The sequence below is a fragment of the Ceratotherium simum genome, chromosome 7 (genome assembly GCF_057802395.1).
Source record: "Ceratotherium simum simum isolate JZ-2026a chromosome 7, ASM5780239v1, whole genome shotgun sequence".
Classification (NCBI taxonomy): Eukaryota; Metazoa; Chordata; class Mammalia; order Perissodactyla; family Rhinocerotidae; genus Ceratotherium; species Ceratotherium simum.
This window is the reverse complement of record NC_141906.1, coordinates 6,576,554-6,602,556: the sequence shown is the minus strand read 5'-3', so window position 1 is coordinate 6,602,556 and position 26,003 is coordinate 6,576,554.

Sequence of the window (26,003 nt, the reverse complement as noted above, 5' to 3'; positions counted from 1 at the left end):
AGAAATATGCCTCTTCTAGCAAAGAAGGTTCAGGGGGTTTTGGAATCCACAGTTCTCAGTCTGCTCTGTATTTGCCTAAATGCCCCATTTCATTTCTTGGAGCCCAACTCCTTCCCCACCACTGCTGCACTTTTAAGAAGAGATCTAGCAGTTCAAGCACTTAATTGTTTCTGCAATCCTAACAACCTTTACATTCCAGCCTTGAGACTTCCAGGCCAGATCTGTGCCTACATGAAATAAAGAATTTTTTTAAAACTGCTATAGAGACTGTCTGGTTTTTCTCTTGTGCCTTGAGTTGGACAGTTAACATTTTTACTTTATCCTTTTCTTTGAATATATTTTCTATTTTTGCTAGAAGCCACAGCCTATGCCACATTTCTCTTTAAACAGCATTGACATAATAGTGACCACGTGCAACATCCAGGTCATTTTCCAGCAACTTGCCTTCTACTCACACCACTTCCCATCCATCCCCAGGGAAAATGTGATCAATATGATGCTACCAAAAGCCACGGATTATCGATGGTCCAACCATCTATTAGGAAAGACACACATGAGCTCTTCAAGTATATGATCAACCCAATCCCAGATTCCTATTTTTAGTATCTGTTTTCCAGGTCATTCCTACTAACAATTCCTATGTCAATCATCATCCCAGCAGAAAAATACATGCACACTCAAAAAGATGATAGAGTAGACCTTAATAAAGAGACTGTTTATGAAAGAACAAGTAGGGTTAGACAATCTAAGAGGCATGTTGAAGCACCCTGGAGCAGTGGGAAGCAGCTACCACCACCAGGTCTGAAGGGAAAAAGTGGAGGTGGAGGGGGCTGTTAGCAGAGCCTTGTGAGGAAGCTCTAGCTGGAGATGGACCAGGATGAGGAGCTGTGGCCTTCAGTAAAGGAACTCATCTGCCGCCAAGCCACATCCCAGAAAGAACAGAACTAGGGACATAAATACCTCTCTCTTCTCTCCAACCATCTTGTCCCTTGCTGTTGCCTCTCACTGGCTAAAACCGAACAGAGGGCAAGTGCGAGGCATTGCAGGTGATATGTTCCATAAAATCATACTCCATAATATCAGCAGAAGGTAGAGAAGAATGGAGAAAAGATCTAAAATGGCATACAGTATACGTGCAGCACTGTCATCTTTCTCTCCTCTGCATGCAATTATCCACCTGGTAATATCGATCAAAAGAATGTGGCATCTAGGAATTTTAAGTTCTGAAGCTTCAGATATGTTAAACCAAACCTACTACTCATTTGTTCTCAAATTCTGAAACTCAGAGTTTAGGTATCAGCCTAGATACTGATTAACTGATTTGAAGTTTTTTCATGCTTTTTTTTTTTTTAATTTTATTTATTTATTTATTCTTCCCCCAAAGTCCCAGTAGATAGTTGTATGTCATAGCTGCACATCCTTCTAGTTGCTGTATGTGGGATGCGGCCTCGGCATGGCCGGAGAGGCGGTGTGTCGGTGTGTGCCAGGGATCCGAACCCGGGCCGCCAGCAGCAGAGCACGCTCACTTAACCGCTAAGCCATGGGGCTGGCCCTTTTCATGCATTCTTTATGAGTTGTTCTGTAGCATGATAAGCAAGCTTTAGAGTCATTTGAAAGGGACAGTGTTTTGTTCTTTCTTTCTTGAAAAGCAAATAGGCCAGTTGGGAGCTAAAATTAAATCAAATCACTGAAATGCCATGGCTATAATTACTACACTGGCAGCAAATTGAAAATGAACTATCAGAGATAACGCTCTACACAGTCTCATATTAAACCAGATTCCTTAGTTTCCTATGGACGATGTAAAGGCAACATGACAGAAAAAAAGAAGAGTTTGGAGGATGAAACATCTTACCCATCATATTTTAAAACGTATTATAGATCTCGATAACTTAGTAAGAAAATTTTATGATATTCTCAAAAGACAATCTGTATAAAGAGTCCATAATTAGTAATGTTAATATTGATCAATCCATAATTATTTATTCATCTCCTGCATGCCTAGCACTATTCTAATCTATCTTTTAATACACAGAAACTATTATATAGCTCACTTGAAGAAATTTAACTGGCTTTGAAAATAGTGAGGAAAATGTTGACTTCTACTGTATTTGTGAGAGGTCAATGTTCAGGTTATGAGGTATGCAGTCATGGCAATCTCTCAAACTAAACTATGGAAATGTTGCAGCAAAGACCCTCTTCAGCCAGTCGGGGTAGAGAGGCAGCAGCTCACATGGGGCACTGGGCATGAAAATCTCTTCCATGCTACGTCCAAAAGCTGAATGTCTCCCATACCACCCTCCCTGGAGAAATGGATTCATTGAAACCTCTGCTTCTTTACATTGTTTTCCAAGAAGACAAGGTGAATAAGAAACGCAGAATTTTAAGGTCAAGCCTTTCGAAAATGAAAATTTCAGATCTCACCTTAAGTGAGAGAAGTATTTAGATGTGTTTAGAAATAAGAAGCTTAGAAGCTGCACCTGCTTTCTCATCTATGAATAAAAAACAGTTTAAGGTCGAAGTATAAATTGCTGCCTTGCTTGTATGAGTGAGTCCTAAAGTGACAGAATCTAGAAGTTGCAGCCTTTAGGAACAGACTAAAAGCTTCACAAGTCATCTAGCTCAATGACTTGTGCTTAGCAATGAAAAACAAGGTTATGATAAACAGTGGTTGCTAATAATTGGTATTTAGGAAATCATATGGTAACCTCAACTGAAGATCTCGTAAAATGCAGATTCTGATAGAGTAGACATGGGGTGAGACCTGAGACATGCATTTCTAACTAGCTTCCACATGATGGGCTATGCTACAGGTCTCCACCTACACAATGAGTTGTGTGTTTTTAAAGAATATATTACTATATTATTATTACATGAGGTAATAATAAATATTTTAGCAGAAAGACATTCAATGGTTAAATCAGTTTGGAAAACTCTGGTTTAAATTCTGCCAAACACGCTCCTTTCTTATCAATTTCTCAGAGCCTTTAATAAGCTAAAACACATACAGACAGCTCAGGGCACGGGAGGGAGGGGAGGATGAGGGAGGAGGAGGTGTGGACTGTATATAATTTTGCCTTTTCAAACTTATTGAACTAGTATCCATTATAGGTGTTTTTGGAAACTATGATATTTGACTTCATAAGCATTATAGATTAATTTGAATATTACTATATTATTAGTAATCAGCAATAGGGAATTTTTAAAGAAATGTCACTCTTTGGTAGAAAAATATAATAGGTAATTGGATTGTCTATTAAAAGACTGTTACATCTCGGGGAGGGGAGGGTGAAGTGCAGCCATAATCCATGACCTAGCCAGAGAAACCCAAAGAAAGATACAAAATGCCTAAAAGTAAAAATATATGTAATCAGTATGGATACTCTGCAAGTTCAGTCTATAGAGGACTTAGAAAACCTCCCATGATAACAAAATATAAAGCTTACTGTCTTCTTTCAAGTTGTTTCAAATTCATTTTTCCTCCCACTATACATGTGTTTGTGAATGCTTTGAACACTTTTATGCTCCTAGTGTTCTGCTAGGTAGGGGAAAAGAGAATATAATAAGGTATGATGACAAAGAGAAGGATCACCAAGCTTAAAGAAAGTTCGAAGGAAAATTTCAAATCAAAACACAAAGAGAAAAATATGTGTGAAAACCGTAAGAGAGCACCTAAAATTGGTCTGCAATGTCAAATAATCTAACGTGTATGAAATTGGAGTCCTGGAAGGTAAGAGAGAGAGGGTAGAAAAAATATCTTGAAAAGTAATGGCTCAACATAGATTCAAACATAAAATCATTCTATTAACATGGGAGTGATAGAAGCAGGGGAGATGTTCTAACTGGTCTTCAGGGACTGGTAGTGCTTGGGTGGCCACAAGGGAGCAAGGGAGTGGTTTAGGGATTTCAAACGAGGAAAGATGGTTCAGCCTTAGGGACCGAGGGTGTTCTGAGGCTGGCCATTTGCCGGACAGACAGAGGCTCATGAGGTGCTTTTTAAGGTCCATCTGTCACGATAGTCCTCATGGTGGAGAGGGGAGCTGTCACGCCTGGCAGTTTCTCAGCACCCTGGGCGCCAAACAGAACAGGAAAGGTAGGAGGTTTATCTGAAGAGGCAAGTGGAGGACATCCAGTCCAGGACTTAATGACCACCTTTAGGAATTACTGCTCACATTGAAGGCAGGTGAAAATTGTCCAATAAACTGCTTTCCCTTTGAAAATATATTAACAATAAATTTGTAATATTCTAGAGATAGTTTATGCATATATTTCATAGGTTATAAAAATATCATCATACATGTTCTATTCAATTGTCATAGTAGCAAAACCAACTAATTGAAATTCTTGCAGTGTTTCACGGGTCCAACTTAGAGGTCAATTCACTCTCCTCCAGGGAACAATTGTTAGGCTTATTCCATCTGTTCCAAATTACAAGGTACCTGGTTTTCTATATACACACTATTTCCTGTGACTTAAGTAAACAGCAATCATTATTGGTATAGTTCTAAGTTTTAAAGTAATATGAAACACAAGATGACAAGAAAAATTACGAAATTATATCTTTAGTAATAGTCTCAAACAAATCACAAATATTATATTTTGCCTGCTATAGACATCAAAAACTGTACAAAAATTGTGTTCAAATCTTGTCAGTTACCCAGTGCCGTAAGCACCTCTGTGACTTATGATGCTGTGAGAAAGCAGAGCTATTGTTTGTCAGACCCATGCTCTAGAGAGCCTTTGCTATGAAAACGCAATTTCACAAGATAACTATGGGCACAAACGTTAGAAACCACTTCTATGAACATAAATTTGATGGGTCACTAAAGAATTTTGTCATTTTCTTGAATCTAGGTTATGGTAATTGCCATAAATTACTCTGTATTATCTACTGAAGTTGACTTGAATAGAAGTGGCAAAAACAAGAGAATGTATGGGGCCCATAGTGTAAGCAACGTTTAAGCAGTTCATTTTTCTTGTATATTGTTACTAAAAAAGATATTCATTATGAATAATCAGAAGGACATAAATAGCATTCTATTCATTAAAGTTGATATATTCTTTTAAATATTTAAGTAGACTATTTTTTGAGATTTAAGTATACAAGTGCTGGACGAGGGGCCATGGTGCAGAGAGAAGATAGAGAAGAGAAATTTAACTTCCTAGATATAAAAAGATGAAACTTTTAGAATTATCACAGAATAGTCAAATTCCCGAACTTTTCTGGTGTTCTAGTTATATAATATGTATGATAAGTTAGTTTTTGAAAGGAATTACTAGATTTTTCTCATCATAGACAAGCTCAATAATAAAACTTGTAATTCTAGAACTTAAGAATAAACTGTATGATACAATGAGGTGTGTACTGACCTGAGAGTCAGGGAAGATATAATCCTATTTCTTCAAACATCAGATTGGTTGAACTTGAAAGTATTACCAAACTAGTCTGAGCCTCAGATCTGCCATTTGTTAATTCGAGAGTGGAGAGTGGATGTTAATTAGATGCTCTATAATATTCAATATCATAGTTCTTGAAATTAAGTGACCGTGTTATAAAGACATCCTTATATTTTTGTCTAAGTTTGTGTCATGTTCCAATTTTATACTAAGTAAATAGATTTTCTTTCTTTACTCAAAATCTGTTCTACTACCTCTATTTCTTAATTAGATACAAAATCCAAATTAAAAACCAAAAAAATACTCTTTTGTTCTTCAAGAAAATATTTTATTTTAGTATATTTTTAAAAAAATCAACACAAAGCCCTAAGTTAGTAGAAAGAAGGAAATAACAAAGACTAAAGCACAGATAAATGAAATAGAAACTAAACAGACAATAGAAAAGATCAGTGAAAGTATGAGCTGCTTCTTTAAAAGATAAACAAAATTGAGAAACTTTTAGCTGAAATCACCAAGAAAACAAAAGAGAGAACTCAAAGAAATAAAATCAGAAATAAAAGGGGAGATGTTACAACTGAAACCGCAGAAATATAAAGGATCATAAGAAACTACTATGAACAATTATACACCAACATATTGGACAACCTAGAAGAAATGGATAAATTCCTAGAAACATATGACCTACTAAGGCCAAATCATGAAGAAACAGAAAATCTGAACAGACCAACTGCTAGTAAAGAGACTGAATCGGTAATCAAAAGTGATTACAGGGCAGGCCTGGTGGCCTAGCGGTTAAGTTCGCACTTTCCACCTTGGCAGCCTGGGGTTCACGGGTTCGGATCCCAGGTGCGAACTGATGCACCGCTTGGCAAGACATGCTGTGGTGGTGTCCCATATAAAGTAGAGGAAGATGGGCACAGATGTTAGCCCAGGGCCAATCTTCCTTAGCAAAATAAGGGGGATTGGCAACAGACATTAGCTCAGGTCTAATCTTCCTCACACACACACACACAAAAATAAAGTGATTACAGTTTATGCATCTCCCAACTCGTGGGACCCAAACAGGAAGCCTCCAATGAGAACCTTTTTTTTTCCCATCAGCTCAGATCTTCTTAGATATAATGCAGAATCAACAACAGATAATTTAAAGAACTTGGCAGTATTATTAATCTCTTCACACAAACTCATTATACCTTACCTATATAGAGGACCAAGAAGAGAAGTCAAGCAGAGATCACAAGAAGATTAACTGGGAAAAATCATAAAAGAAAGTGACTTCCACTATCATCAGCAGAACCCCCTTCACTTGGGATGCTATTCAGCAATAAATATTTCAACCTGGATATAGTACATGTTGATATATGCATATTGCCTGAACGGCTTCCTGCAGAAAGAACAGTCAGAAAATATCAGAAAAAAGGAGCAATATCTTCTTAGGAAAAAAAAAAGCAATAGGAAAAAAGTCAGGGGGAGACAAAAGGTAAAATGCAAAATTAAGGGGCCATTATATCCATGCACAGGGCCTTATCCAGATTATCCCCCAAAATGCTAATTGAAGTTACACACATCAATTCCCTGAACATTCACAACATGATAAATCCCGTCGTCTTGAACTTTTTCCAAATAGACACTAAGAAAGAGGCAGGATGCTATACTGATATTACATTATGTTCATGGAAATGGGAATTCGTATTCTTTTCCTCAAGCCTTAGTAAACCTCTGAAATGAATGTTCTGAGCAGATAAACAGTAGAACAATGTGCCTTCTTTTGAATTCATTTGTTTTATGTTCAAAATTTAACCAGTTTTACTTCTAAATGACTACTCCACTGAAGCTCATTTATACATTCCTCCAACTTCCCCAATCTTCTAATTACTTATTCTGTGTATGTTTCTCGAAGGAATGGCTATGACCCCTTACATAAAATTCTATGCTATTCAGACAAGGACACAACTCTGTCCTAATCCATAAAAACATATTAAATAGAACATATAAATCATGCTGGTGTAAATCTACTTACCACTTATGCTAGGAGATTTAGAAATTTGAATTTGATCTTTCAAGTCCATGTTCTGTTGCAAGTTTCCTGTTTACAGATAATTACTCCCAGCTAGGAATAAGATCATATCTGTCATAATAGACCTAATGTAACTGACCAACCATTCTATACATAGTTATGTACAAATGTCTTGGGGATGTTTTACATTTAACTACTTTGTCTATACATAGGAGTCAGACAAGTTATGGCATTCCAGGCTTCTCACATGTGTAAATCCTCTATGTCATGTATATTCTATGGATCACAAAGGGAGAGGCTCTAATCATTGAATAATATTGTCATTAGCATTTAAATCAAGACACTCTCTGTGAAATTAATAAGAAATGTCTCTAATTTATAATTTAATAAAAGCATATTTTAAAGAAAGAAACCCTCCCAACAAACAAAAGTCCAGGATCAGATGGCTTCACTGGTGAATTCAACCAGACATTCAAAGAAGAATTAGTACCAATACTTCTCAAACTCTTCCAAAGAGTATAAGAGGAGGGAACTCTTCCAAATTCATTTTTTGAGGCCAGCATTACTCTGATATCAAACCAGACAAGGATGCCACCAGAAAAGAAAATTTTAGGCTTCATGAACATAGGTGCAAAAATCCTCAAGAAAATATTAGCAAACCAAATTCAATGATACATTAAAAAGATCATGCACCATGATCAAATGGGATTATGCTAGGGATGCAAGGATGGTTCAATATCTACAAATCAGTCAGTGTGATACACCGCATTAACAAAATGAAGGGTAAAAATCATATCATCATCTCAATAGATGCAGAAAAATCATTTGACAAAATTCAACATCCGTTTATGAGAAAGACTCTCAACAAAGCAAGTATAGAGAGACATCCAGCATAATAAACGCAGTATATGACGAGCACAGTTAACATCATACCCAATGGTGAAAAGCTGAAAGCTTTTCCTCTAAGACCAGAAACAAGACAAGGATGCTCATTCGCCACTTTTATTAAACATAGTATTAGAAGTCCTAGACAGAGCAATTAGGCAAGGAAAAGAAATAAAAGTCATCCAAATTGGAAAGGAAGAAACCAAACTGTCACTATTTGCAGATGACATGATACTATATACAGAAAACCCTAAAGACTCCATCAAAAAACTTCTAGAACTAACGAACAAATTCAGTAAAATTGCAGGATACAAAATCAATACAGAAAAATCCATTATGTTTCTATACACTAATAACAAACTATCAGAAAGAGAAATTAAGAAAACAAACTCATTTATAATTGCATCAAAAAGAATAAAATACCTAGGAATAAATTTAACCAAGGAGGTGAAAGACTTGTACACTGAAAACTACAAGACCATAAAGAAAGAGATTGAAGAACACACAAATAATTGGAAAGATATTCCATGCTCATGGGTTGGAAGAATTAATATTGTTAATGTCCATACTACCCAAAGCAATCTACAGATTCAATGCCATCTCTATCAAAATTCCAATGGCATTTTTCACAGAAATAGAACAAACAATCCTAAAATTTGTATGGAACAACAAAGGACCCTGAATAGCCAAAGCAGTCTTGAAAAGGAAGAACAAAGCTGGAGGCATCATGGTTCCTGGTTTCAAGCTATACTGCAAAGCTATAGTAATTAAAACAGTATGGTCTTGGCATAAAAAGAGACACATAGATCAATGGAACAGAAAAAAGAACCCAGAAATAAACCCATGCATATATGCTCAATTAATTTACTACTTAGGAACCAAGAATATACAATGGGGAAAGGATAGTCTCTTCAACAAATGGTTTTGAAAACTGGACAGCCACATGCAAAAGAATGAAACTGGACCACTATCTTACACCATACACAAAAATCAACTCAAAATGGATTAAAGACTCGAATGTAAGATCTGAAATCATAAAACTCCTAGAAGAAAACATAGGTAATAAGCTTCTTGACATAGGTCTTGGCAGTAATTTTTTTAATCTGAAACCAAAAGTAAAAGCAACAAAAGCAAAAATGAGCAAGTTCCACTACATCAAACTAGAAAGTTTCTGCACAGCAAAGAAAACCATCAACAAAATAAAAAGGCCACCTATTGAAAGTGAGAAAATATTTGAAATCATGTATCTGATAAGGGGTTAATATCCAAAATGTATAAAGAACTCATACAACTTAACAGCAAAAAACAAACAACTTGATTAAAAAATGGGCAGAGCATCTGAATAGCCGTTTTTCCAAAAAAGACATACAAATGACCAACAGGTACACGAAAAGACGCTCAACATCACTAACCATCAAGAAAATGCAAATCAAAACCACAATGAGAGGGGCTGGCCCAGTGGTGTAGCAGTTGAGTTTGCACACTCCGCTTTGGCAGCCTGGGATTCCCCAGTTCAGATCCTGGGCATGGACATATGCACCGCTCATCAAAGCCATACTGAGGCGGCGTCCCACATAGAGCAACTGGAAGGATGTACAGCTATGACATACAACTATCTACTGCGGCTTTGGGGAGAAAAAAGGAGGAAGATTGGCAACAGATGTTAGCTCAGGGCCAATCCTCCTCAAATAAAAAAAGAAAAAGAAAACACAATGAGATATCATCTCACACCTATTAGAATGGCTATTATCAAAAAGACAAGAAATAACAAGTTTTGGCAAGGATGTGGAGAAGAGGGAACCCTTGTACACTGTTGGTGGGAATGTAAATTGGTTTTAGCTGCTGTGGAAAACAGTATGGAGGTTCCTCAGAAAATAAAAAATAGAACTACCACATGATCCAGCAATTCCACTCCAGGGTATTTATCCAAAGAAAATGAAAACACTAACTTAAAAAGATATATGCACCTTTATGTTCATTGCAGTACTATTTACAATGGCCAAGATACGGAAACAACCTATGTGTCCATTGACAGATGAATGGATAAAGAAATTTTGGTATAAATCTATACAATTGAATATTATTTGGCCATAAAAAAGAATGATATTTTGCCATTTGTGCCAACATGGATGGACCTCAAGGGCATTATACTAAGTGAAATAAGTCAGACATAGAAAGACAAATACTGTATAATCCCTCTTATATGTGGAATCTAAAAAAAAAAAACAAAAAAATAAAACCAAGCTCACAGATACAGAGAACAGAGTAGTGGTTGCCAGAGGCAGAGGATGGGGTGTGGAAAAAATGAGTCAAGGCTGTCAAAAAGTTAAAGGAAAAAAAGCAAACCTCTACAAATCAACAATAAAAACACAAAAACTCAATAAAATGTGGGTAAACTACTTGAACAGATATATTGCAAAAAAAAGAAATATGAATGGCCATCAAATACATGTAAAGATGCTAAATGTCAGTTATCAGAGACATGTAAATTGAAAATACCATGAGATAGCAGCCTGGCTAAAATTAAAGGGTCTTACAAAACCAAGTGTTGGTGAGGATGTGGGGGAAGAGGAATTCTCATACATTACTTCTGGGAATGTAAACTTGTACAGCTATTTTGGAAAATAATTTGGCAGTTTCTTATAAAGGTAAATATACAATCATTCTATAGCCTGGCAATTTTGCTTCTAAAGCATTTATCAAAAGTGCTGAAAATCCTCATCCACAAATACACTTATACAAATAATTTCATAGCATCTTTATTTATAGTAGTCCAGACCTAGAAATAATTCAGTTGTCCATTAAGGGGTGAATGGATAAAAAAATTGTGGCATATGCATAAAATGGACAATTACTGAGCAATATAAAAGAACAACTACTAGCAAAGACAGCAACATATACAAATCTCAAAAACTTTGTGCTGACTGAAAGAAGCCTGAAATGTACTGTGTGATTCCATCTATGTGAAATCCTAGAACGTGCGAAACATATCTACAGTGGTGGAAATTAGATCAATGGTTGCCAGGGACTGGAGAGGCGGGGAGAGGAGTGGTTGAGTTGGGCAGAAGGGATATTATTGATGTAATAAAATGTGGTATATCTTAATGGCATATTGGTTAGATGGATGTGTAAAATTTAATTAACTGATTAAATGCAGACATGATGGCCAGAGCTATAGTGAACACCTCGTAACAATGCTGCAAGGCGGAGAAAGGGATCCACTGTGCCAATCTTGGACCACTTGCCTCCAGATTTCTTGTTACGTAAGAGAAAAATAAGTCCCTACGTGGTTTAGTCTACTGCTTCATCAGATCATGTGACTGAGCTATTCCTAACTGAGACAGACCCCATATATTTATTACTCTATTTATGTCAAACATTTTCTATATTCTCATTTCATCTTCCTGGGCCTTCAATACATTATTGCCTCCATTTTACAGATGAGGAGACTGAGTGTCAGACATGAAGTTACCTGCCACAATCATTCAAGTTAACTTTTATCACTTCAAGTTAGCCCATTATTAACCACTGTGGTATGTTGCCTCTTTCACACTGCTTTTCACTTTTCATTCTCTTTAGAGCCCTTGCTTCAGCGAACTTAGGGACTAACAACAACAACAACAAAATCCATTTTAGATGACATTTTCTCTTTCATAAGTGAATTCCAGTACTATTTTGAGCTAGAAACTGAGCACCGATTTTCCTCCTGCCTCTTTCCACTGTATCCTTCCCCACCAATTCAACAAGCCCAAATTACACATACTGTGTCAGATCAACCTTACTTCCAAATTCTACTTTCACTTCATCATAGGGAGCTTTTCAACCCAAACTACTTCCATCTCACTTTGATTCTTTTGTCTTGACTGGTGAATTTCTGGTATTGATAGATACTTTCTCCAATTAACAAGCACATCACTCACATGGAAACACATTAAAGCGTAATCCACAGCTTGTATCAGTACTTTACAGTGATCCCTGATATAAACCTCAGAGCACTTTAATGAAGTAAGATAGTAGTTCAGGTATTATTATTATATATACTTTCCTGATATAGAAGAGCAAATCCTACACAGCTGGTAAAAGGTCCTACTTCTCAGACATATTTGTGTTTTGATTTTTACATCATGTCAATATTCTTTCCATTAAATCATACTGCCTTGTGTTAAAAGAATTAAAAATTGATGTATCTTTCTGCCCCAGTGGCAAAAATCATTTCCCGTAAATATAAAATAACTAAGATAAATACAACATTTACTAAATGCTTATGATGTATCATGCACTGTTCTGAAATCTCTACATGTATTATCATATCTAATCTTTATAAGAACTTCATGAAGTTGTCATTGATATTATCATTATATTCATTTACAGTTTTGGAAACAATTCGAAACTTAAAGTAACTTAGAATGATTACACAGCTTGTAAATAGTGAATCAAAAATATAAGGAATAAGAATTAGGTTGTTTAAATTCCTTCTAAATCTTTAAGATATTTATCTTGTAAATTATAGAAATAAGTACTGTTAAAATTATTTTAATTATCGTAAGGAATCACAGGCTTTATCCATGCACTATATTAAATTATACCATGGAGTAACAATACAAAGATGTTCTACTTTATTTTCTAATAAAGAAATTGCCTCCTTTGCCAGCAATATCTGAGCTTGCAGAATTTGTAAAAAAGCAATGAGTGAGATTTTAAAATCTTTATTATTGTGTCACATTAATATTTAGATATTTTCACTTTGTTATTTACTCTCTTCTTGTTCCAGTCTTTTTCTTAATTGCTTAGAGAATAATTTGACCACTGGTCACATCATTAAGACCACTTTCTTTCATAAAATGTTTTATATGAAGGCCTTGGCAGTGATTCATGTCATGAATATTCAATGACAATTCTCATAGCCTCCAATGACTGAAAATAATGTCATTTATTTGTTGAATTTCTACTATGTGCCAGGAACCATGCTCAGTGTTTCACAAACATGGTCCTGATGAATGCTTAAGACAGTGACTGAGGTATACGATATTTTCCCCATTTTACACATGAGAGGATTGGGACAAAGGAGTGTTATTTAATTCGCCCAAAATAGTAGAGCTAGTGACATAAGCTGAGATTTGGGTTTCTGTCAGTCTGATCAGGTAGCCTGAACACTTGTACAATAAAAACAGCAATCAGAAATGAATATTTATTGAACACCTCCCAAGATGGCACTTTAATCAGTGTCAAAGAAACAGCTGATTTTATATTTGAATGCAACTTAGTCTGCTAAAATATAGGTGAAATATCAGAGCACTCTCATGGTAATCTCTTAATTGAAGTTACTCACTGCATCATGTTCTGAGATTATGTTTATGTACTAGAAAGTCAAAAATATATCCTCATTTCAACTTTATCATTGCTTATAATATTTTCTTTAGCCTGTAGCCTGGATTACTAGAACAGATTCCTAAAAGTCTTCCTATTTCAAGGTTTGACCGTCTATATTAAATATTTTAACTTCAGCTAGATGTGTAAAATATAAATCAAATTATGTTCTAGCCCTGCTCAAAACCCTCCAAAGGCTCCTTTCACACTGAGTGAATTGACCGCTGGCCTCTCCCCTCAATCTGCCACTCTGCCTCTCCCACTGTGAAACAGCCACATAACCTTTCTGAAACTCAAAATAGGCAAAATCCAGTCTTCTTTCTGGTCAATTTTATTTGACTGGAATGTCATTCTTTTGGGGAGTCATGTGGCGTACTCCATAATTTTATTTATGTCTCTTCAAACATCACCTTCTTGCACACGTTTTTCTGCCATAAGCCCGAGATACGGGCAGACGGAATTTGCGGACCCCCTCTCTAAGTCTTTTTTTTCTTCTGAAATTGCCCCCTCTTTCCAGCAACCATGATTGCTGTGACTCAGCACCCTAGTTACAGACTAGAAAGACTACTCTTTTTCCTTCAGCTTCCCCATCCTCACGGTATAAGCTGCAAAAATGGAAACTCACTCTGGATAACTCCCCTTGGTGTTGTGCACTCACAGCCAGAATCTGCCTGTTTCTCATAATTCTCCCATGCTTTCTGCTGTCTGCTCTGCATATTCTTTCCAAATGTTATAACTATTATCTGTGGAGATGTTGATCTAACAGGATCTTAGCCATACTGGCAGTGAAAGAGGATCCACCTAACTCAAGGATAAATTTTTCACTTTTGACTAAGTCTCCAAGTTTAATGAATAAAGATAACCTATTTCTTCATCATGGTCATCTTTCTACATCATATAAAAATCACCTTTATAGATTTTCTTTATTTTAAATGCTGCTTGAGATGATGTAAGACATCTAAATTGAAATTCCAGCGTGAAGTTGAAGATGCAGAACTAACAGTCAAGGAGATGGGCAGAACTGGGCATGAAAGGAACAAGATAGTTGAAGCTGGGCCATAGATTTGGTAGAGGATGTGAGAAGAGAAAAAGATCAACAAAAATTTAAAATCTAAGGGGATGTCAGATAAAGAAGAGTAGACATAGAAGAAGTTAGAGGAAGTCATAGATCATGAGGGAGAAAAACTAATTTTATCAACATTAAATAGTGGTTATGTCTGCAGCTCCATAGTCCAATAACTTGGGCAGGTTACTTAATCTCTCTAAGCTTCAATTACCTCATGTGTGAAGTGGAGATAAATACTTTCCCCAATAGTTTTTTTGAGAACTTAGTACTGTTTTGTATGTAAAATCTTTAACTTTCTTTCAGAGTTAGCTTTTATTCATTTAGTGTTTTTTAATTTATTTATTCTACAAAGTGAAAAAGGAATTCAGTAAAGAAAAGTTGTCAAAATATTGTCAGATATCACAGCATATGATTTTATAGAGCCACAGCATATGTCTTTTTGTCATTTCTGTTAAATATTGACCATGAGGAATGTAGTAATTAATTATTTGTGGGAACAAGCACTATCTAATGCATTCCCATAATTATACCTCATGAAAATAGAATCCTGGAAAGAGAGCCTTTTTTCCCCTTGTTATTCGATCTAAATGGAACAAAGTCAAAGGCTGACATGATCCTTTTACACATATCTTTGGTATGGTTATAACGCAACCTTTTAAATAAAAGATGAACAGCTTTGAAAAAATAAAACTTTCCTGGACAAGGAATTTTAGCTGATTTTATTGTTTCTAGTTACTTTCCAGTTAGTAGCTAGAAATTAGTGTCTACTGAATTCACTGTTCACAGGAAACCAGCTACAGACCCTGATAGTCATCTGTTAAAATTTAGCAACCTGAGGTTATAGCCACAGTCTTTACATGCTGAAGGCAATAAATTACCATGAAAATTTTAAAAGTTTCACAAGTTCTAAGACACTCTGCACATTTTCCCTAGTCTGTGTTAACAAAAGTGAGAGAGAAAAGAAGAAAAATGTAGGAGTCAGGAGCCTGAGTTCTGGTCCTGACATCTGGCACCTCGACGAGTCATGGTACCTTTGATTCCTCCTAAGATGAAATTCAGATCTCAGACATCTCAGAGCTGTCCTCACAAGTCCTCAGATGCCCCAGCCTTTGTCACATTATTGTTCTACCTTGCATGTGTTTGCTGAATTTTGAGGAGATTTCTGGGAACTACCACCCTTCTTTACTGCTTACATCTCATTGGCAAGAACTTGATACTTGTCCACACTTATCTGGAAAGGAGGTTGAGAAATGCAGTCTTTATTCTGGTATGTCGTGGCCCCATATCATAGCTTAGGTTTTTTTTATTCTGAAAGTAAATATTGAATATTTACTACATTTAGTATTTTTTTCCCACAGTAGCATCAAAAATAATATTATTATATGTTACTAAGATATAATAATGTTAACAAACATGGTTGTTTGCAAGTTTTCCAGATTAATTTCTATGTATAAATTAAGCACACATTGACTGCCTATCGATAAGTTGTATTTACCTGAACTTTAAGGGAACTGAAAGATTCAGTTGGACATATGTAAAAACGAAAATGACAAACAAATGAAAATACTCTTTACATAAGTTGATCAGGGTTTCCAGGATTTATTTCAGAGTTGCCAACTGCCAGATTGTTTACAGCAATAGACAGTTCACTCATTATTTTTTTCTTCCTTTGAGGACAAATAGTAGTTTCAAGACTTCAACAGGCACTTAAAAAAATCTAAAATCTCATTTTTCCCAGTAGGACATTTTCCTAGTGCTAAAAACCTAATCTCCTTTCTTGAACAAACGCTTTACTTCTGGAAAGCTCCTGAATTAGGCAAACATAGGAAGAAACATATTAAAATAGTCTCCCTTTTTAAATCTCTATTCTGTATTATTTTATCTAAAATGTCTTATAAAATATGTTAGTAAGTAGGAAACACTTGCTGACCTCATCCCTTATCCCTTGGCACTCATTACCCCATTTTCTCTACTTTTCATACAATTAAATGTATTGAGATCCAGCCAAAGCCCAGTATCATGCTGGATTGAGGAACGACAAATATGAATATGAACAGCCTCTATTTCGAGGTCTTCAAAGTCCAGCAGAGGAGGCCACGCAAAAACCTGCAGCTCCTGAACACTGGAAACACTTCTGTACTAGAGAAAGGACCACAGAGTGGTCTTCAAGGGAGAATCATCTTCGCCTGAAGGAGGATAACAGGACTTCTCAGAGACTCAGGGACACAAATTGAGCAGGATTTTATGAGCAAAGAAGGAAAGTCCAATTGTCCAGACAGAAGTGTGTTCAGTGGTGGAAATGCAGCAAATTTTTAGACTATGAGAGGGATATAGGTCTATAAGACCATAGTGCAATGCGTGAAACTGAGACTCTACCTGGATGTAAAGGATGCAAGCTGATGAAAGCTTTATTCCAGCTAAAGGTTTTGGATAACTTACTTTGCCTCTGAAAAGCGCTAACTAAGAAAGTAATATTAGGCCAGTAAAAATCAAAAGGGATGTTCAGCTTCACTGGTAAGGATCTATCATTTTTTAAAAAAGCTATTGTATTTATAAATTACTCTTGTAATATTTTTCAAATGATAATTAAAATAAAGTTGGAAGCAAATATATCAAAATGTTGATTCTGAAATTGGGAATATAGGCAATTTTTATGGTCTTCTTTGAACCATTTAAACATATTTTTCAATTCCTGAATCTTAAACACAAAAACGAAAACAGAAGACATATCATGAAATTGGGTATTTGGATGTTGGAGTAACGAAGGTAGAAACAGAAACATAAAAATAAGAATCTGCTCAAGAAGTGATGAGAGTCTGAATGAAGGCAGTGACCTGGAGGAGAACTAGTTTAACAGCTCACTTCTGTGTTATACAAAGGGGGCGAAGAGGAGGAGGAGGGCAGCTGCCTTTATAAACGGATCCTTCTGTCACAGTGAGCTGCACGCTTCTCTTCATAAAAGGAGAGCTATGACGGCCTTGAGGCTTGTAGTTTTTTGTTTGTTTGTTACTGTCAGAATAAGAAAAATATTACAAACCCCCCATGAGTCAAATATGATAACTACTATTATTTTCTGGATTTTTGCAGAGATTTCTAAACTGGCAAAGGAAAGTTGATGTTGGAAGGCTTAAAGCTAAGTACTGAGAGGAATCAATCTACTGCTTTAAGGCAAATGGTAAGGATAAGGATGTTTTGGCCTTTGTTGAGCAGGAAAGGAAAGAGAAAAGAATTATCAAGTTATGTTTGTGGCTCACGTTTATTCAGGTTGGGGCATTACAGTTTATATCTCTATTGTCTTAGATGAGCCCTGTGCAACTTGACAGGATGTAAATCGTTTGTACATTGCTTAACTTCAAATATTTGAAAACAGCTATGACCCTACCTCCCAACTTTCAATCTCTCTTAATTCTTCCATTTTGGGGGAACTGGGGAAATTGGACAGGCCAAGACTGGGTAACAACAGTCAACTGGTTTTTTACCAGTTCAAAAGGAAGCAGATGGAATAAGATCAAATCACAGGTTCTAGTCATGACTAAAACAATACCATGGAGGCATTATTAAGCATCAAATCCAAGAATCTAAGGATGAAGACAGAAGATGAGGGATATCAGGAGCTCAGGAGGTCGATAACTGAGAGTTCAAAGTGAGATGAGGGGACTGGATTCATTATAAATGTCATATTATAGATAACACACAAAAGGTAGAGAGGTCTGTTTTGTTTTTGTTGTTGTTGCTGTTCTCATCCTTGTTGTGTTTTTTTTTTAAGTGAGTGATGGGCACATGAAAACTAATGTCATCCAGAGTTTATTAACCAAGGAAACTGAGAATCAAAGTGGTCTGGTATCCTATTTCATTTCACGTTTGTCCCTATAGAAATTAGGGCTTTTATTCATAGTAAGTTTTTCTGATTTTCATGTTCATAACTTCAGACAGTATGTGTAAACCCTGAGAAGTGTTAAAACCTTTTGAATGTGGCTTTTAGTGTGATTAGGAGCCTGCTGGCATAGTTTATATGTAGAAAAAAATAGCTATATGTCTTGTTTCCTGCCTAGATAATCTCAGTTCCCTTATACCGTGCATCCTGATGCCTTGAACACCTCACTGCTCTTTGTTATTCACTATCCAGTTTGCCAATGGCTTAGATTCAAGAGTTTTATATAAACACTTGGAAAGCTGTCAGAGGCTATCCATCCAATATATTATAGGTCTATGGTTATTAGATGGCAGTATATATACAGACTCATTCATGGTTTTCTTATATATTTCATGTATTTGGATGAATTCCATGGTAAAATATTGTAAAGATTATTTAAATGAGAAGGACAGAGTTAAAACTCTCAAAGTGAATTGAAAATGAAATAGAGAGAAAGAGTGAAATTAACTTGTAATGGTGAAAGGCATATTTATTTTTCAAAATTGAATAACTCGATTCTAAAGCCAAGAGCATTAATGGTCTATGAAATACTTGTTTAGAGATAAATTTATTTCCATAGAACGAGGTAACATGCAAAGTTTGTTAAATTTCTTCTAAAAAGTGAAAAGATGATTGAATTGGAAGAAGTAACAATTTTTGCGTGTCTCCTATATGCCAGGAATGCTGGCCAGTGACTTAATTTTTTATTTTGTTTAATCTTTGTAATGAACATAGTAGAAAAGGATTATTATCACATTTTATAAATGGAGAAATTAAGGCTCAGTAACACTGCTTAGAGTCACAGAGCTGGGAAATGGAAGTCACACAGATAAGTAGTGGCAGAAATCAGATTTACACCCAAGTCAGCACGGCTCTGAAACCTAAAATCTTTCCAATCCTGGAAATTTTCTTTCTTTCTTTTTTTTTTTTTTTTGCTGAGGAAGACCGGCTCTGAGCTAACATCTATTGCCAATCCGCCTCCTTTTTTTTTTTTTTCCCAAAGCCCCAGTAGATAGTTGTGTGTCACAGTTGCACATCCTTCTAGTTGCTGTATGTGGGACGCAGCCTCAGCATGGCCGGAGAAGCGGTGCGCCGACACACCTGGGATCCAAACCCGGGCTGCCAGTAGTGGAGCGCGCGCACTTAACCACTAAGCCGCGGGGCTGGCCCAGTCCTAGAAAGTTTCATTCATTCATGAAAGACTTGCCAAGTAGCTATCATATCACTAACAGCAATCTACATGTCCTGAGGGATACAAACACTAATATAGTCTCAATCCTTTTGTCAAAAAGTTTATAATCTAATCAGAAAACACAGTCTTTGTATAATAATACCTGATTATGAAATACGAACTCAGCTGAGTTCCACATGATTAGGAGGCTTAATCAATATGAGCTGAAATCATTGTTTAGGGCTTTGTGGTAGATTTGCAAAGAAAAGGGGAATTAGGAGTATTCACAATTAAAAATAATATGAATATGGAATCAACTCTAGCATAGGAAAAGAGTACTATACCAACCTAGGAAAAAAAATAATGTTGATTTTCCATGTAATCATTAGAAACAGTTACATGATTTGTTATCTCCCTTAGTTTCTACATCTGCAACATAGAGACAGTGATACTTCACAGGGTTGTTGTCGGGATTACATAGGAAACGTACAGGAAAGCAAGCAGGGAACTGTGACTCCAAAATTCCAAAGTCACCAGACGGCATATTTTATTAGAATGTGAAATTCCAGCCCCATTTAGAGTAAATAGTTAACACAGACTGTCAAAAGTTTTATAAAAAGAAAGCACTAAAGATACATGCTCTTGAATTTTAAAATCCTTCTTTGAATTTTTATGATTCATCAATCATTGAAATGTTTATTTATATAGCTCATTGATGTTCAAGGTAGAAAGCTAGCTCTTAAATAAGATCTCGAAAGAAAGCAACATCCATATTCTACCTCAAAGATATTCAAAACAAAATAAAAGAACAGGGTAGGTAGGCACATTCCAAAATAGAAAGTGACCTTGGGGTTCAAGCAGATACAATATATGTCAAAAACTTGACTAGATTCTATTCTTAGGGTTTGAGTCCATATGTGAAGCATGGTATGAATTTTATATTTGAGTGTGCGTGTGTGTATGTGTGTGTGTATATATATAAACATATACATGTATATAAACATAAACTTATATCCATATACATACATATATCCACATAAATTTATATATACATATTCATATATGTACATATTCAAATATATGTTCATACATATGTGTGTATACATACAGATCTTCCTCTACTTATGATGCAGTTACATGCCAAAAAACTCATCATAAGTTGAAAATATCATAAGTCAAAAATGCATTTAATACTCCTAACCTGCTGAACATTATAACTTAACCTGGCCTACCTTAATCATTCTCAGAACACTTACATTAGCCTACAGCTGGGCAAAATCATTTAACACAAAGCCTATTTTATAATAAATTGTTGAATATCTCGTGTAATTGATTGAATACTGTCCTGAAAGTGAAAAACAGAATGGTAGGATGGGTACAGAATGTTGTAAATGTATTGGTGGTTTACTCTCGTGATCGCAGGGCGGACTGGGAGCTGGGCTCGCTGCTGCTGCCCAGCGTCACCAGAGAGGAGAGTACCGCACATCACTAGCCCGGGAAAAGACGAAATTTCAAAATTCGAAGTATGGTTTCTACCGAAGATGTATCATTTTTGTACCATCACCATCATAATGTCGAAAAATCGTTAAATCAAACCATTGTTAGTCGGGGACCATTTATATATAGATATTTAGGTATATTGACATATCAATAAGCATATCTGTATATACATATACATATTCATTTAATTTTCAAAAGAAGCCATTGAGATGTTTGTCCCTATTTTCTAAGTGAGAAAACCTAGGCGCAGAGCTTAGAATGTTAATTTACTTGCCGACGGAGAGCCAGGATGTAACCTGGACACCTTGACTCCAGCCAGGGTCCTAGCACTCAGCTAGTGTAGTGCAATTTACAAAGTACAGGCATAGTAGAAGGTCTCATAATCCCTGTGATGGTAAAGCTTTCTGTCTATGCAGAATAATGACTGTGACTGAAAATAAACACAGTATGTGATTTGTGCAGCAACTGGGTTTTAGAGCAAATAATAACTTTATATAGAGAGTAAGATGGCCTAAGTTTAAGATCCAGTTTTACCATTTATTGACTTTGTAGCATTCAGGTGATTTGCTGAACAGTAAAGCGAACATTTGTTGAGAATTTACTATTTGCAAAATTCCACATGAAGAGGCTTTATATCCGTCATATTGTGTAATCCTGACAAGAAAATTCTGAAGTTGATAGTATTGTTATCTTCATTTTGCCATTGGGAAAACTGCGAAGCAGAGGGCGTAAGAACTTCCAGTGGTCACCCAGGAAGTGGCAAAGTCAAGATTTAACCTTACTCCAGAACCCAGCTTTTAGCTACTCTGATGCACTGTTTCTCACCTTGGCCCATGAACCCCATTTCTCTGCTCTGTTAAATGAGGGTAAGAGCCTCTGCATGTATGATTGTTCTGACGATCAGTGGATGGACTTAGACTGCGTTCTTTCCACAGAGTATGGCATGAGAGATCCTGGAGGGTAAAAGCTCTACACAGGGACCGGCATTCTAGCCTTTCACCGTTCTGCTTAACTGCTCATATCTTGAATTAGAAACAGAATTAAAGTGCACATTGTCAGCAGTGCAGAGAAAGACCCTGGTGTGGCAGGGCTGCTGTGCGCAGGACATTGCTGTGGGACTCCAATGGCCTTTGTCTGGAATTACTAGAAACCAAGTTGAGGACTAGCCACACGGTTGAGAAATTAACCAACTGAAAAAGGCACATTCTTCTATCTTCTATATTTATCCCTATACTTAGAAAGCTGCACTCCAGTCTTGAAGAAATAGTTTAATTGAGAGCCAGTTAGGGTCCAGGGAGTTTACAGCACTTGCTCAAGGTGACACAGAATACTGACACTTTGCTGGAACATCCTAACTGAGATGTCAACAGCTTCAGCCTCAGAAGATGACAACTTTTTGGTACATTAAAATGCAATAATATGTGTATATATTCACATGTATGCATAGATATTATATATTAATAAACAAGATCATCAGTGTTCAAGTTATATGAAAATATTAGAAATAATCCACAGTTTCTGTATTTATTCATAAACTTCTTGCAAACTCTATGGGGACTATATGGGAATCAGTAAAGCTTATGGATTTTAGAATTTCACAGTACTGACATTAACCCTATAAACTTAAGTGAATTACTTAATCTTCTAATCTTTATATTTTCCAGTAGGAAATGGGTATAAACATGTCTATTTTGTAGAGTCATTTTGAGAATAAATCGTGATAACGTATGTCAAGCATTTAATTTAGTACATGGCATTGCTGGGTGCACAATAAATAGTACGTTGTATTAATGGAAGTATTTAGCTTTATCAATTCTATTAAATTCATAAATATTTGAAAAAGTAAAACAACAGTAGAGTTACATTAACTGATTTGAGCTAATTTGAATTAATAAAAGGAAAACTGAGGAATACATTGTGGAAGAGTGGGTACTTTTTATAAATGCACTTAATATCTGATATTTTTTCATCCAAAGTAGTTGTTAAGATGTGTCTGATATCAGTGTTGAGATCATGTTCTCATGTTCTAATGAGTAGGTAAGGATAATTTATCAGTCATTTGAGGAAATATGAATAATAAATTGCAGACATTTACTTTTTGAAATAATTGGAAATTGTTACTAGAAAGTCTTTATTTGGGTTTTGGTTCAAATTTTCAATTAGGAAAAATATACATAAATAACACATTACTCAATAATTCCTTTTAACCAGGTAAATGTGATTTTTTTAGGAGAGAACAGATTAAACAGTTAATAATATTCATAGTACATTCTCTGAACTTTAAATTTTATAACGTTGTCACACACAAGTATCAGATGAAATCAAACTGTATTTTTACTATTTTTATTGTATTTTTAAGAGTGCTATTTACTAGCTGGTAATGTTAGTTTTGCTAAAAGGCAGTCTATTATGGAGGTTAAGTGCGTGGGCTTTGGAAACCCACCTCAATACAGGGGATGATAATCATGATTACACTCACAGCTTAGAGTGATGGTTAGAATTCCTGTTCTAGAATATAGCAAACACTCAAAAATAATAGCTGCTCTAAATCTGAAATCGTCCTTCAGGCTTTTCGTTTTCTCACACTCCATAGTGATTCCACTAGCACATCTTGTCAACTACAATTTTAAACTGTATCACATCGCTGAATCCCCCTCACTACAGCCCTTGCTAACACCGTGTCGAATCCACCATCACCTTTCACCTCCACCACTTCATCAACCTGCTAGTTAGTCTTCCTGCTGCTGCTGCTCTTGGTGGTAAAGCCTATTTCCACACGGTGCCGTAGTCTCCCCTTATCTGTGGTTTCACTTTCCGTGGTTTCAGTTACCCGCGGTCAACTGCGGTTTTAAAATATTAGGTGGAACTTTCAGAAATAAACAATTCATAAGTTTTAAATTGCATGCAGTTCTGAGTAGTGTGATGAAATCTGGAGCCACCTCTCTCCATTCGGCCGGGACATTACTCATCCCTCTGTCCAGCGGATCCCCACTGTATACGCCCGTTAGTCACTTAGTCATCTTATCAGATCTACTGTCACGGTATCACAGTGCTTGTGTTCAAGGAATCCTTATTTTCGTTAATAATGGCCCCAAATTATAAGAGTAGTGATACTGGGGCCGGCCCTGTGGCTTAGCGGTTAAGTGCTCGCGCTCTGCTACTGGTGGCCTGGGTTCGGATCCCGGGTGCGCACTGGCGCCCGGCTTCTCTGGCCATGCTGAGGCTTCGTCCCACATACAGCAACTAGAAGGATGTGCAACTATGACATACAACTATCTACTGGGGCTTTGGGGGGAAAAAAAAAGGAGGGGGATTGGCAATAGATGTTAGCTCCGATCCCGTCTTCCTCAGCAAAAAGAGGAGGATTAGCATGGATGTTAGCTCAGGGCTGATCTTCCTCACAAAAAAATAAAATAAAATAAAATAAAATAAAATAAAATAAAATAAAATAAAATAAAATAAAATAAAAAAATAAAAATAAATAAATAAATAAGAGTAGTCATGCTGGCAATTCAGACATGCCAAAGAGAATACATAAAGGGTTTCCTTTAAGTGAAAAAGTGAAAGTTCTCAACTTTAGTAAGGAAAAAAAAAAATATGTTGAGGATGCTAAAATCTACTGTAACTTTTATTACAGTATATTGTTATAATTGTTCTATTTTATTATCAGTTATTGTTATTAATCTCTTACTGTGCCTGATTTACAAATTAAACTTTACTAAAGGTATGGATGTATAGAAAAAACATAGCATATATAGGTTTGGGTATTATCTGTGGTTTCAGACATCCACTGGGGGTCTTGGAATCTATGTCCCTCAATAAAGGGGGACTGCTGTAATCATAATGGTAGTTTAATACATAAATCAGATTATGTGACTTTCCTGGTCAAACTAATTCCCCTGCCAACAAAAACTATAAGAAAAATCCAAAATTTTCATGTACAACAGCCCTATGTGATATTCCCCTTGTTCAATCCTTTCCAGGCTCCCTGACCCTCACACATTTCCAGCACATTCTCTCTCCATAGACTTTGCCTGGAGGCCTCTTTTCCTGGCTGCTCATCCCCTCACTTCCTTCTAGTCTTTGCTCAGGAAATACCCCCCCGAGAGCCCTTCTTTGATGCCCTTTTAAGTACTATCTCCTTATCTAGTTTTGTTTTTCTTTAAAGGGCTTATCACTACCAGTGTTTCACCATATATTTGTCTGTTGTTCATCTTCTTCACCAGGATGCACACTCCGTGAAGGTACAGTGTTTGCTTTCATAACCAATGTCTTACCTATGCCTGGAGATGTGCCTGGCAAAGAGTGGACTATATACATGTGTTGAAAGAATGGATGTCATAAGCCAGACACTGTGCTAGGTGCTTTGAATACATTATCTCATTAACTCTTCAAAACATTTATGAAAGTAACATTCTCATTTTTACACCTTAAAAAACTGAGTCAAGTTCCCTAGAGGGGAACACCTCACTATGAGTCAGGATATAAATCCAATGAGGTCTTAATGATTTCAGAGTACTCACTATTTCCATCTTGCTATGCTCCTTATTTCATCTTTCTGAATCTGAAGTCAGGCAGATGACGTTTTTTTCTCTGCAGCAAGCTCTTATCATGACACCATAGGTCAGTGTAAGATATCCATTAAGCAAAGTCTGCAATTTTGCAAAGATCTCGTCTCCAGGCCGTT